Source organism: Hyaena hyaena, unplaced genomic scaffold, assembly GCF_003009895.1.
Source record: "Hyaena hyaena isolate Hyena2069 unplaced genomic scaffold, ASM300989v1 scaffold_24, whole genome shotgun sequence".
Taxonomy (NCBI): domain Eukaryota; kingdom Metazoa; phylum Chordata; class Mammalia; order Carnivora; family Hyaenidae; genus Hyaena; species Hyaena hyaena.
In genome coordinates this window covers 3,737,686-3,751,370 of record NW_024080656.1, presented here as the reverse complement: position 1 = coordinate 3,751,370, position 13,685 = coordinate 3,737,686, and the positions used below count along the sequence as shown (strand labels likewise).

At 43.1% G+C, this 13,685-nt stretch overlaps 1 protein-coding gene across 2 annotated transcripts in view; it reads left to right on the top strand.

Moving 5' to 3' along the window:
- The window catches only part of RBM47 (RNA binding motif protein 47), a 156,417-nt gene that overhangs the window by 60,037 nt on the left and 82,695 nt on the right, over positions 1-13,685 (top strand). For both annotated transcript variants that reach the window (XM_039226994.1, XM_039226993.1), the window contains exon 3: positions 160-251. The gene's annotated coding sequence lies outside the window, so the exon portion shown is untranslated. The remainder of the gene's footprint in view (positions 1-159; positions 252-13,685) is intronic.

Below are 13,685 nucleotides of genomic sequence, written 5' to 3'. Positions count from 1 at the left end.
GCATCACTGTTTCTTCCGCAAAGCATGCGGATACTCAGACATATTGGAAGAAAGGAGGTCTGCAGAGTCTTGCTACAAGAGTCTGGCGAGCCTAGGTTTGGTTGCTAAGTGACTTCTAAAAAGTACTCGTTTTTCAGAGTTGTGGTATCTCCCTTTCAGGTGAGGTGTCTGTCTCGGGAAGATTCCGCGAGAAGACAGATGTAAAGGGCTGAGAACGAAAGGCACCAGCAAGTGTGAGCTGTTGTTATAAAGTAAGTTCATTTGTTATTACGGAGCTATTGCAGGCCGAGTATAAATTCAGTCTACAGTGTCATTTTCTTCTCTTTTCCCTCTCAGCAAATGGACCTTACTGCATGTCAGGGACACTGCTAAGTGCTACAAGAAAACAAATGGGAGCCAGAGAGGGCCCCTGCCTTTCGCTACCATCATGGCACCCGTGGCCAGATAAACTGCCCACTTTCTTCTTTTTTTTTTCATGATTGTTTTGCATAGCCCATTTTTGCCTAGGTATTTTCCATGCGGGGCTATTTGAATTGTTAGAATCAAACCATCTGCCAGAGACACAATTGTGCTTGGTATGTTGTCAAACCACAGCTTATTAATCATAGATTTTATTTTTAAGTAATCTCTACCCCCAGCGTGGGACTCAAACTCACAACCCGAGATCACGAGTTGCACGCTCCACCAACTGAGCCAGCCAGGTGCCCTTCAGACTGCATTTTAAAACGAGAGGGGATAGGAAATCATGACATATGACACCAGTAACTGGAAATGATTCTCGGACAGGAAATTGTAGTTGAGCCATCATGAGCGGAAGTGTAGTTCTGTTGAGTGAGCGCGGACGGCAGGATTGAGGGCGGTCGCCAGTCAGGCACACTTCTGCTGAGCTCCTCCCATGGGCCAGGGACCATGCTGGGTCCTGAGATGATGGAAACGAACAAGGCACGGCCCTGTGCATCCTTTAAGTGAGCTGGTGTTTGTTGATGTTCACGATCTCTGTGTGAACCTGGAGAAACCAGCTGGCCTCTCTGACCCTCTGTACTTGCCTTCAAAATAAAAAGGCTGGAGTAGGTTATAAGTTTTTTTTTTTTTTTTTTTTTTAAAGGCTTCATTTTACCTTCAAAAGTCTGTGGTCCTAAAGAATTACTCAACTGGCTTCTTGGTCAACCACTGCCCATCACTCTGAGATTCAAGGAGAGGATGTGGATTTTTGTTGCAATAAGAGAGGCTTCATTCAGGGAGACCTTAAGAAGGACTTGTTGACAGTGACAAAGTGCTGGAACATGTTTCATATGTGTTTATTATCTCTGCAAGCAGGGATATTTCACTTCTCGGATAATGAGTATTGACTAGTTTACCAGACTCTGTTTTAGGAGAGGAAGCCCTTTTCTTTCATGGTGCTTGCATTTCATTGGGGCAGGGAGATAATAAAAAGGGATAAAAATGATCACATAATGTAATTTCAGATAATTATAAGTGCAAAGAAGAAAAAATAAAGATAGGGAAAAGGAGAGAGAGAGAGAGAGAGCAGGGTTGGTGATTGGATGGCTGTTTTCTAAGAGTGGTCAGGGAAGGCTTCTAGGAGGAGGTGATGTTACAGGAGATATCTGAATCCAGTCAGAGAGAAAGCCAGACAGAGAAGGCTGGGAAAGGAAATTCCAGGTGTGGGTGACCCTGAGTGCTAAGGCAGGGAGGGAGGTGAGAAACAGTTGGCAAATTGGAGGGTCAGCCAGGAGGCTGGTGGCGTGCCCAATGGGTGTGGGGGTGCGGGAGTGAGGCAGAAGGGAAGAAGAGAAGGCCATGCAGCCTCCTGGGGGAAGAAGTCCTGGGAGGACTTTGGATTTTATTCCAAATGTAAGGAGAAGCCGTTGGAAGGTTTTGAGAAGGGAAGTGACGTATGATTTAAAAAGAAAGATGGCTCTGCTAGAATATGGATCCAACATTTATTGGGAATTAGTGAAACCCTTAAGCTAGTCCAGCCTGATGCTACTGTATGTGGACTAGATGAATTTTTAACTAGATGTTGAAATAGAGCATCTATAACCTTATTCTTTTTCTATATTCCTTTTACAAAAGGTCTTCTTTGAAGATGGGTTGCTTTCTAAAGGGATAATGTTGCCATTTTGAGTTAATGCTTGTGCCATCTTTTATCTTTTTTAGTGCAGCCTTTTGAAAAGATCTGCTACTCAGTCTTCCCTCCCTTCTTTCTTCCCTTCTCATCCAATTCTTTCTTCTCTCCCTCCTTTCTTTTAAACATATGCTCCCCATTTCATAAGACATCTAGATTCCCGACATGCCGGTGTTAATAAAAGCCAGTGTTTGGGTCGGGGTTCTTGGCGGTGACGGTGGTGGTAGTTTTCTTTGTGCAAAGGCATCTTGGGAACATTGTACAAAGATGGCGGAATTGAGATTTTCAGTTCTGTTTTCTTGACACCCATCTTGTCTAAGACACATGCTAGCTTCTGGTACACTGATTGCATGTGGCAAAAGTGAAAGTGCCTACTAGATAGAGTGTGTTAAAATTAAGCAACAATGTAAATGGTGGTGAACCATCTTTTGAACTTGCCTGCTTCAAACCATATACGTAGTTTGTGGTAACCCTCTTTTCTTAGTTATTTAAAAAGCTTGGCTGTGACGCAAGGCCACTCTTACGGTGGAAGCAGCCTACACACCCCGCTCAGTTCCCTGAAGAAATATCTGTGGGCAGGCTGCAATTGCTACCTGAATAGCTTCGTAACTGTCCATTCTGTGCTTAGGAAATACATATCCGAGCCACAAGAGGGCAGCTTGTGCAGTGAATCTAGGGGTAAAAAGGGCTGCTTTTTAGACGTAAGATAACGAGGGCAAAGACTTCTGAATTTTTCTCAATGTTTCTTGCATAAGGAAGCTTTTTTATACTACTGGCCAACTTTCTGCATTCAAAGAGACGATGTTTTTGGAAATTAAAAGATTTAAGGCAAGTTCTTTCACACGAATCAGTTTTCTCCTCTTTGGAATAAGTATCCATTTTCCCCTTGAATGCCCCTTTTTCCTGGTCTTCTGGTCCTCTGTCTTTACTGAAATATAATTTCCATTTAATAAAATTCACATGTTTTTAGTGGTTTGTGGGACATATATAGCCCTGGAACCACTGTCCCAATTAAGATAAAGAAATTTCCATCTCTCGGGGCGCCTGGGGGACTCAGTGGATTAAGTGTCTGACTTCAGCTCCCGTCATGATCTCACGGTTCATGAGTTCAAGCCTGCATCGGGCTCTGCACTGACAGTGCAAAGCCTGGAGCCTGCTTCAGATTCTCTCTCTCTCTCTCTCTCTCTCTCTCTCTCTGCCCCTCCCCTGCTGTGCTCTCTCTCTCTGCCTCTCTCTCAAAAATAAATAAACATTTAAGGATTGCTTGGCTCAGTTCGTTAGAGTCGAATCTTGAATTTGGCTTCGGTCATGATCTCACTGTTCGTGAGTTCAAGCCCTGCATGCGGCTCCGCACTGACAGAACAGAGCCTGCTTGGGATTCTCTCTCTCCGCCCCTCCCCTGCTTGTCCTCCTCTCTCTCTCAAAACAAATAAACTAAAAAAAAAAAAAAAAAAAAAAAAGTCCATCTCTCTAGAAAGTTCCTTGTGCCATTTTGCAGTCAGTCTCCTTTTGCAGGTCCCACATCCCCTTGGATCTTTAAGGTTTGAAACATTTTTACCTGAGACAAAGCATTTTGTAAATTTAAAGTAATGGTTGTGTATAAATATTAGGGCCTTTCTAAGAGGCTGTGTGAGAATTCTAGAGAGACCAAGGGAATCAGAGAGAGAGAGAGAGAGAGAGAGAGAGAGAGAGACAATCTTAAACAGGCTCCATGCTCAGCCCAGAGCCCAACACGGGGCTCCGCCCCACAACTCTGGGTCATGACCTGAGCCAAAATCAAGAGCCAGACGCTCAACCACTTGCACCACCCAAGTGCCCAGAAGCAGTTCCTTTCCAAGGCAATTATATACGTTTTAACTCTGCGGTTGTGGTTTTTGTTTTAATCTGGCTAATATTCACTGAGAGGGAGGACTGTCGTTAATTGCACAGCATTAATTATCCATTTGTTCTTTAACGTTTATTTATGCTTTTATAATAGCTAACACTTAACTACACTTAAATACTTACTTGTATTAATGAGCTCAAGGAATTCTCCCAATAAGGAAAGTGCCATTATTACCCATATTTACAGATGAGAAACTGAGGGACAGTCCACACGTGGCTTTGATGGATTAAAAAAAAAAAAAAAATGAGTGGAGTTAGTTTCCTGATGTGAAAGGTAAGATAAATGAAATTCAAAGCTTCTTATGAAATGCATGTTCTCATTGATCAAAGCAGTGCCTGGCTTGAAAAAAAACAAACAGCGCTTTTCTTTATGTACATGATGTCCCTCGACATTGTCCCCAATGGCCACGGCTGATGATTCCAATTCTGCATCCCTAACCTTCACGGCCAAATATCCCTCTGTCTGCTTCCCTGATTCCTGCCTTGATGGGTCACCCTGCCTTGAGCCTCTTCTGCGTTGCGGTCAGAGCAATCTTTCTAACCGTCAGTTCTGGTAATGTCATATTCCTGATTAAAATTCTCTCGTGGTTTCTTTGTGCACTAAAATGTGAACTCCTGGTTCCTTGCCTTGTTCAGCTGTATACCCTGCTGCTTCTGTGGCCCGTCCCCAGTCCAGTTAGCTGTCATTCTCCCAAGATGCTGTGCTTTCTCACGTCTCCACCCCCAGGGACTGGCGGTTCCTTCTTTCTGGAAAATGCCCTCTCCTCGTCAATCATCCCTTTCTGCCAGGCACACTGTTATTCATCCTTCAGAACTTGGCTCATACAATCCTCAGTTAACCTTGACAGAGTTGGAGTCGTCGTCTTCTCCACTTGCCTTGCCCCTTGCGTGTTACAACCAGTGTCCCATTATTTTATAATCATCTCCCCTGACCTCTGTGCACATCTAGCCTAGCTCAGTACCTAGACTCCCCATCCAGACCATCCTGTACTGTACAGGCAGAGGAGACACCTATTTTATTCACTGCTGCTACACGCGGTGTCGGTGTCTGGCACCCACCTGTAGTGGGTGCTCGATTAATATTTGTCGAAAGCATGAATAATGGGTCTTTTTAAAAGTCAGATTGCAGCTGATTAGCCCAGGGATTGCAGACTGAAAGGTCACCAGCATAATCAAGGCATGGACCTATTTTGTGTGGCCTGACAGTATTTTTGATACCTGTAGACAGAGCATGCTCTCTCCTCTTTGCCACTGCCTACCCTATGCCTATTTCTCGCTCTTAGTCTACTTCCCTTATTTTTTACCTGCCTTGTCCTGGGACATAAGGTTGAGGGGTGTGGAAATGGGGGCACTGTATGAGTTTGCTAGGGCTGTTATAACAAAATACCGAGGACTGGGTGGCTCAAACAACAGAAATTTATTTCCTCGCAGTTCTAGAGTTGTGGAGGCTGGAAGTCCAAGATCAGGGTGTCCACATATTTGATTTCTGCTGAGGTTTCTTTTCTTGGCCTGCAGACAGTTGCCTTCTTTTTGTGTCCTCACATGACCATTCCTTGGTCGATGTGAATGTGTCCTAATCTGCTTTTATATAGGACATTAGGGTCCACCCATATGAACTCGTTTAACCTTAATTGCATCTTTAAGGGTCCTGTCTCCAAATACAGTCACATTCTGACATGCTGGGGGTCAGAGCTTCAAGTGAATTTGGGTGGGGGGGGACACCATTCATGTCATAACAGGCAGATAGAAACACACATGCTCAAGTACTGTGGTCTTTGCCTGGATGTCTGAGGCATGTTTTATAACAAGTTAGTAAAGGCAAAGGCAGGAACCATCAGAACAGTTTGCTCACCGAGGCAGAATCTGGACTTATGTGCCACACACCTGCTCAGATCTCCACTATGATCGCTTTGACCTTGAGACCATATTCATGTTTCTTAAACAACTGACATTCAGTTGTTTAAAACACCATGTAGAATTTAGGTGCTTTTCAGCTTGGAAATATCTGTTCTTTCATTCTATTCACTCCACAAATTGACATCCAGGCTGCAAACTTTGTCTTTGCTGCGGGTTCAATGGACAGTAGAGGTAAAAGCCGTATAATGACACAGCACCGCCTCCATTTGCTGTGAGCAAACAGCCAGGCCCTTTATTACCCTTGAACCAGCACTCGTGACACAGGTTGCACTCAGAGAAGCGAGTCAAACGCCAAGTTTCTGTGGGTCAAAGTTCTATCAAACACTGTATGTTAATCAAAAGCTCAACCTTAGTTAATTAGACCATTTTGTCAGGAAGAACTTTGGAACAGATGATTACTGGGCTGGACTGCAGGAGTTAGCAGAACTCAGTATTTTGTTTCCCAGCACTGGGCTGTGGACTCGTGGTCTTTCTTAGAGGGAGTAAGAGTGAGACTTGTTGGGTTTTATTCATTCTTGGTGGAGTGGCAGCATAATAAACTCTGCTGGACAAGCGCTTAGGTAATCAAATGTATTTACTTAAAATGAAGTTGCACATTTAAAACACTAACAGCTCACAATGCTTTAAATTTTTTTGAGTGTTTGCTGATGTACCCTCAAAGAGCATGAGTTAATGTGCCTCTCCAGAAAGAAACTTATAAATGACTCTAGCAAACATAGCTGTCTTTCACCGAGTGTTTTCTTTCATATGGGGCCCTAAGAGCTTCGTATCTCTTGTCTTATTTATTGTTGCAATGTCCTTAATAGGTGAGTAATATTAGGCCCGTAGTAGATGAACAAAGGACGGCTCAGAGAGGTTGAGTACAATGCTTAGGATCATCCAGCTAGTAGACGGTAGATCTGAGTTTTGAGCACATGGGCAAACCTTTGAGCTTCCCTTCCCTGTTACACCACCTCTCTGTGCATTTCCCATTCTCATCAGAGTCTGATTTTCTTCCTTGAATGTGTTTTTAGCTCGTGTGAACCTGAATAGCCTTACAGAATTGGCAAACGTACATGTCCTATTTTCTCTGTGTATTTGGGTGAGTGGAAATTTCCTATATGATCCAGTTATGTGGCTTTCCTTGTACCACGCACACACAAAGGTTATGTGATGATAATAAAACACAGTATTTCTTACCCGCTCTTCCTCCACTACATTTGGTGGCCACTGTTTGCATACTCCTCATTAGCCGCCTCTGGGGCAATAGTGTTATCTTCCCATTTCACAGTTCAGGTAACAGGCATTTGGGGGACACCTTACATCAGGTCACCCAAAGGAGATCAGCCCTTCCTGGGCTCACTGAGGAGGTTTGGTGAGTCGGGCTGGTTTCATGTTCACCATGGCTCAAATGAACATAATCGAGGGGTGGGGGGAAAGTAGGTGAACATTGCGTAGTGACATTCAACTGCTAATCCCTTATTATTATTTTTAAAACCAGCACATACTGTTTCTGCCTCTGGAGGTTTGCTTAGTTTAACTAGGTCAGAGTGCCCTGTATGTGTATATGCATGAACATCCCAGAGGGCTCCCACAGTCACAAAGAATGACAGAAGCTACATTTGAATGACTTGTGGAAACTCTTTTAATACTATTTATTTCCTGTAGTTTTTACTGCATTTCATCTGCTCTAGAATGCATTTTTCCTTCAGAATTTAACATGTCTGACGTTGGGATGCATCTTATGGAGACTTTGATTCAGGTAAATATGGCATTCCTCTGAATAATCCCCAAATTGCCAACATTAAGTCTTCTCTACCTCCTAGTTTTCACAGAATACGTGTTTTTTGTTTTTGGTTTTGTTTTCTTGTTTTTTTGTTTTCGGTTTTTAAAGTAAGGAATGAGTATTTTCCTGTTAAAGAGCAAATCAATAAGAACTTTGTATTTTTTGGAGCACCTGGGTGGCTCGGTTGGTTGAGCTTCCAACTTTGGCTCAGGTCACACATGATCTTGCAGTTCGTGGGTTCGAGCCCCGCGTCGGGCTGTGTGCTGACAGCTCAAAGCCTGGAGCCTGCTTCTGATTCTGTCTCTCTTTCTCTTTCTGCCTCTCCTCATGCGGTCTCCCTCTCTCTCTCTCTCTCTCAAAAATAAACATTTAAAAATTAAAAAAAAAAAAAAGAATTTTGTATTTCTCAAAGAAAGAATTTATGATTCAAACACTGAAAGGAAAACAACTAATTGTTTTGAGATTAGTAGCCTTGGGACTTCATAAGCAGTGGTGTTGGCCCTTGGGACAGCCCAAGTGAGCTCATGGAACAGCCTCCCAGGCAGCCGGTCCCCAAAGTAGACACTCATCCAAAGCCAGGTTCTCCTCCAGCAATCAACATCCTGGGATTTGCAACTAATATTTCTTGCTGGGCCCCCAAATGATTTATCCGCATCCATTTATCTTTGAATGAAGCCAAATCCACATTCATGTTAAATGCATGGGAAAATAGATCTTTCTAGAGTCACTGTCATAGAATGAGCAGGATTCTTCAAGCACACGGATCTGACTTATCTGGGCTTTAAGATTTGTAGAACCTCCATATTCTAGGGCCCCATGAGTCATAGTGCACTAATTCTGGAATCACTAGGCCTCCAGGTAAATTGGTTAACAAACATTTTCTCAGCACTTACTGCCTGCCACGCACCGTGCTAGGTATTGTGTGATTAGGAGATGAAGACAGAAAGATTAGATTTCTGCTCCCAGGAAGCTGGTCTAGTAGGTAAAACGTTACATAAAAAGAGTGATGAGTGTGCTTCAGAATTGTAAGCAGTTCAGGGAGGATCAAACTTGATTTTTAGTGGGAGGTGTAGCCGTCGGGGAAGGTTTCTTGGACTCTATGTGGTGGTGTAACTGAGTCCCAGAGAAGGAAGAATAAGAATGGTTTGTTAGGCAGAGGAAGGGTGGGGGCAAGTGCTCTACCAAATGAGGAACAACGTTTGTGAGGGTCTCAACAAAGGAAGAGTGTCAAGTTCAAGGAGTAGACATGACCTAATGGCCCGAGAGGGAGAGGGAGAGTGGTTTCAGATGACTGCGTGTCTGTTGTAAAATAAGGACTTAGTCCACTTTCTGGAAGGATCTTTAAAACCCCTTAGAGACTGATTTCAGACTGATCAGATTTTTTGTCTTTGTGGTTCAGACATAAATTCTTCCTTCTCTATCAGCATTATTTCCTAGGGCTGGATCCCAAGTCCTGTTTTCTTGCCAATTCTTTCAGTTCTCCCCAAATCTATGTTCTTAATTTCCTTCACCACCTTCCCACAGGAAGGGATCAGCTTCTAGTAAGAGATTGTTTTTCTCGACAAATGTGTCTACTTCTCTTTTTCTCTGCTTCCTTGATGGTGCCAGGAAGGGTGATCATTGGCATTATATGTGATTCCCCCCACCCAAAGACTAGATTTAAAAAAAAAAAAAAATGTAGTTTAATAGAGCAGACAGAGGCCAGCTGCTTGATCCCGCTTCCACTTTTGAACCATTATGAGATTCTCAGGTTTCAAATCATAGTGCTGTATGTTGACATTTTCTATCAAGCGTACTGCTTAGCTGAGGCACTTTGGTAACTAAATGGCAGATTCAGGAATTCATACATGTGCATGACAAACACACACATATGTGCACACACACAACCCTAATTCCATTGAATTAGCCGTATCAAGCTTGCCTATTTCTTAATCATGGTGAATTTGAGGTGGTTATTTTTTGAGACGTCTGTTTAGTGTAGGGGGTGACTGAGCTAGACAGATCTTTTTGACAGGCATATAATCTTCTTTGGAGATTTTTTTTTTTTTTTACCTCAGTCTGAGATAAAATTGGCCTCTTTTCTCCATACAGAGGAAAGAGAACCACTGGCCATGATTGATAATGAAGAAATTTGGACTTTTAGTATGAACTTTTGGTGACCTCTTTGGCCAAACCTCTTAAAAAGTTAATGTCTAGATCATTACCTGATTTTTCTCGAGCCACAGGAAGTCTGTGCTTCCCCATCAAGATACGGGCACCAGAAGTTAGGCAACAGGTCCCGAGGAAAGACAGAGGGGAAAAACTTATGGAGTTCCTGATGGAAACTTTATTACTTTTTAATTTTTAAAAAATGTTTACTTATTTTTGAGAGAGAGGGGAGCAGAGAAAAGGTGGGTGCGGAGAGAGGAATCGAAGTGGGGTCCGCGCTGACAGCAGCAAGCCCAATGCAAGGCTTGAATTCACGAACCATGAGATCACGACCTGAGCCAAAGTTGGACCCTTAACCCACTGAGCCACCCAGACACCCCTCCTGATGGAAACTTAAAAAGCAAAATAGTAAGACATTTTGAGTGCTGACCCTTTCCTACACATCATAACCTAGATTCTCCCTCCAAATAAGTTAATAAATTAAGAACTGGTTATTGTTTGGGACGACTGGGTGACTCAGTCAGTTAAACATCTGACTCTTGATTTTGGCTCAGGTCATGAGATGGAGCCCTGAGTGGGCTCTGCCCTGGGCATTGGAGCCCCCCTAAGATTCTCTCTTCTTTTTCCTCTGCGCCTACCTCATGCACTCTCTCCTACTTTCTATCTCTCAGAAGAAGTGGATATTGTTTAACCTACAACTTGAAAATGTAAGTTGCTTTTGAAAAGGAAGAAGAGGTAGGCAGCATTAGACAGTGTTTTCTGTAGTAACATGCTGTTCATGTTTCTGAATGATACCTCTCATTTAGTCAGGTAACAGATTTCTTAGAAACTATTCTTCCAGAATCCCTGAAAATGACCAGAAGGTGTACCTTTTGAAACATGATCTTCCCATCTCCATCCACCCCCCAACCACCCACCCCCAAAAAGACAGGCTCTAACTCAGATAGAATGTAGGTAAGCTTTTAACTGTTGCACGATTCTTGTGGTCCATATGAAGGAAACTTGCTGAAGAACATATATCCACAAAGATCATGCAAGTGAGTTGAAATAGATTCTCTTTTATTTAGTCATCTACTGATAGGGACCTGTCACAAATGACCCCGCGCTGCTCAAGGCAATCCCCCAACACACAACTTTTCTGTTTCCTCAACTGAAAATAGAAGGGATGTTTTCCTATAACATATTACTTCTTACTCTTTGCTTTGTGCCGTATAACTTACTACTTAACAGAGGGGGGAAAAGATCTGTAATTTCATTTGTTTCAAATTAATGAACCTGCAAAGGACGCCCATAAGAAAGATACTGGGGCAGGTTCATGAGGGATACAAAGATGATCAGACATGATCCTTGCTCCAGAAAACTTTAAGAATGAAAGTTTAGGGGCTCCTGGCTGGCTCACTCAGTAGAGCATACAACTCTCGGTCTCACGGTCATGAGTTCAAGCCCCACATTGGGTGTAGAACTTCCTAAAGAGAAAGAAAATGAAAGTGTAAACATTTAGTTAAGAAAAAATATTAACAATAAAACGAGTGAATTAGAACAAGCAACGTCAAAACTCAAATATTTAGTGGTATTTTTGAAAATGCAGTAGAATTTAGTGGCTCTCTTTTCTTACCTGTACCCAGATTTACCAGAGTAAACTTAACCACCTTGTCTGGACCTCTTCCTTTCCTTTTGTCTGATCTCTGCCCCAGTTCAACGTCAGTGCTAATTCAGGTATGAGGTCCACTGGTGTTGAGAACTTATGCAAAAGTAATCCTGAAGTCCTTTACAGTTAATCAATATGTAATTTCCATGATTGTATGAGCTAAAGACCTTTCTGAGACTTGGTGTCAGAGTTAAATGGGCCCAACTCATGTTTAGCCTGTTGTGGATACAGTCAGTCAGGGACTTCATAACAAGGCATTCCTGTAACCAAGATGATACTGAGTTAGTTCCATTTCCTGGACCCAGATGAACATATGTTTGGAAAAACTGGTTTTCAGAGGGAAAAACTGGTTTCTACAGGGAGTTTGTGGTTAATTCCAAACTGGATGATTTCCCCTTTTGAAATTATTCCATTCATATGGGCAGAGGTTTCATAGAGGCGGTGTTCCTTTAGCAACCTGCTCGTGGATGACTTGCTGTTTGCAAAACAAGGTGACCCGTTTTCAAAACTGAAGAAAGTTTTGAAAGGGGATGTGGGCTGTGACTCAGCCAATCACATCCAACAGACAGGCGGATGTTTGCCTACAAAAGGAGGACTGTCTTCCTAAAAGGAAGAGGTTTGTTCCCACTGTCGACAAGGAAAAAGAAGGCTGTGGGCTTCAACAAGATGTATGTATCTTTTGGCAGAATAACAGGTCAGTGGTAGCATTGTGCTTTGTAGGAGGGTATTTGGTGCTCTGGAAAGCAAAGAGAATGAATGCTCCAAGGTTGTGAGGCTGACATCTGTGGCTAACGACAGCATTGTACCCTTAGGCAAATTTTATGGGCGACACTCAAATGTCAGCCCTGAGTTTCCAAGAACAAGGTCTTCAAACCAGTCATTAGACACGCATCACAGGTCCGTGGAGTTGGAGCCTCATGTAAGCTGCTCGTTGATTCAAACAGGTTTTCCCCAGGTGTGTCAACAGTTCCTGTAGCAAGGGCAGGGGGAGAGAAGATCTGACACTGACTTCTGCCACCCTCAGGGCTGTCTGTGCTACCAAAAAGTAGCAGGAACAGAACAGCTACATTGCTTGCATCAAGAATGGCAAAATTTCGGGGTGTCTGGGTGACTCAGTAGGTCAAGCATGTATCTCTTGATTTCAGCTCAGGTCCATGATCTCAAGGTTTGTGGGTGTGAGCCCCGGTCGGGCCCTGCTTTGACGGTGTGGAGCCTGTGTGTGCGATTCTCCCTCTTTCCCACGTTCTCTGCCTGTTTTCTCTCTCTCTTTCTCTGTCAATAAAATAAATAAACTTTTAAAAAAAAGTTAAAAAAGAGAATGGCAAAATTTCTGTGTCTGCAAAATAAATGAGATTCTTTGAAACTAAGATCAAGATCAGCAAAATACAAGGGACATCTCAAGGAAAGAATGGAGCGGTGACTGAGAAGTCAGGCTGGCATGAAAGGGGGCTGAACACAGACTGAGTCTTTTAAGAGTAGGTATGTTGGTACCTACTGATCCTTGTTCATTTTAATTTGTGCAGGCACCAAGTGATTCTTTAAAAAAGTTTTTTTTAATATTTATTCATTTTTGAGAGACGGAACATGAGTAGGGGATGAGCAGAGAGAGGGAGACACAGAATCTGAAGCAGGCTCCAGGCTCTGAGCTGTCAGCACAGAGCCCGACAGGGCTCGAACTCGTGAATCACGAAATCATGACCTGAGCTGAAGTCGAATGCCTAACTGACTGAGCCACCCAGACGCCCCCAAATGATTCTTAAGATCATAAAACATTGCAGTTAGAAAGAACCCTTGAGATGATGATGAAAATAATGATAATTAACATTTATCGGGTGCTTACGTGTCCTCCATGCACAAAAGAAGTCTTTTACTTACATTATCTGTTGCTTGTATGGCCTCATTTAATTTCTAGAAAACTCGCGTAAAGAACATGTTAGGATTCCTATTTGGCAAACTCAGGTTTGAAGGAGAATATGTACTTGCACAAGGCCACACGGTTAAGCATGTGGCGAAACTGGCACACACACGCCCGGGGGGGTCTAGTAGCTCCTCAGAGGGCTGAGTTCCTCAGAAAAAGGCATGCTCGTTCACCAGAGTTCATTGACCAGCCAGAGTCCCCAGGACTTCTGACACGTGAGTAAGTGAAAATGACAGGGGGATGTATTCAGAATGACAGATCGTACACTCTGAAACAG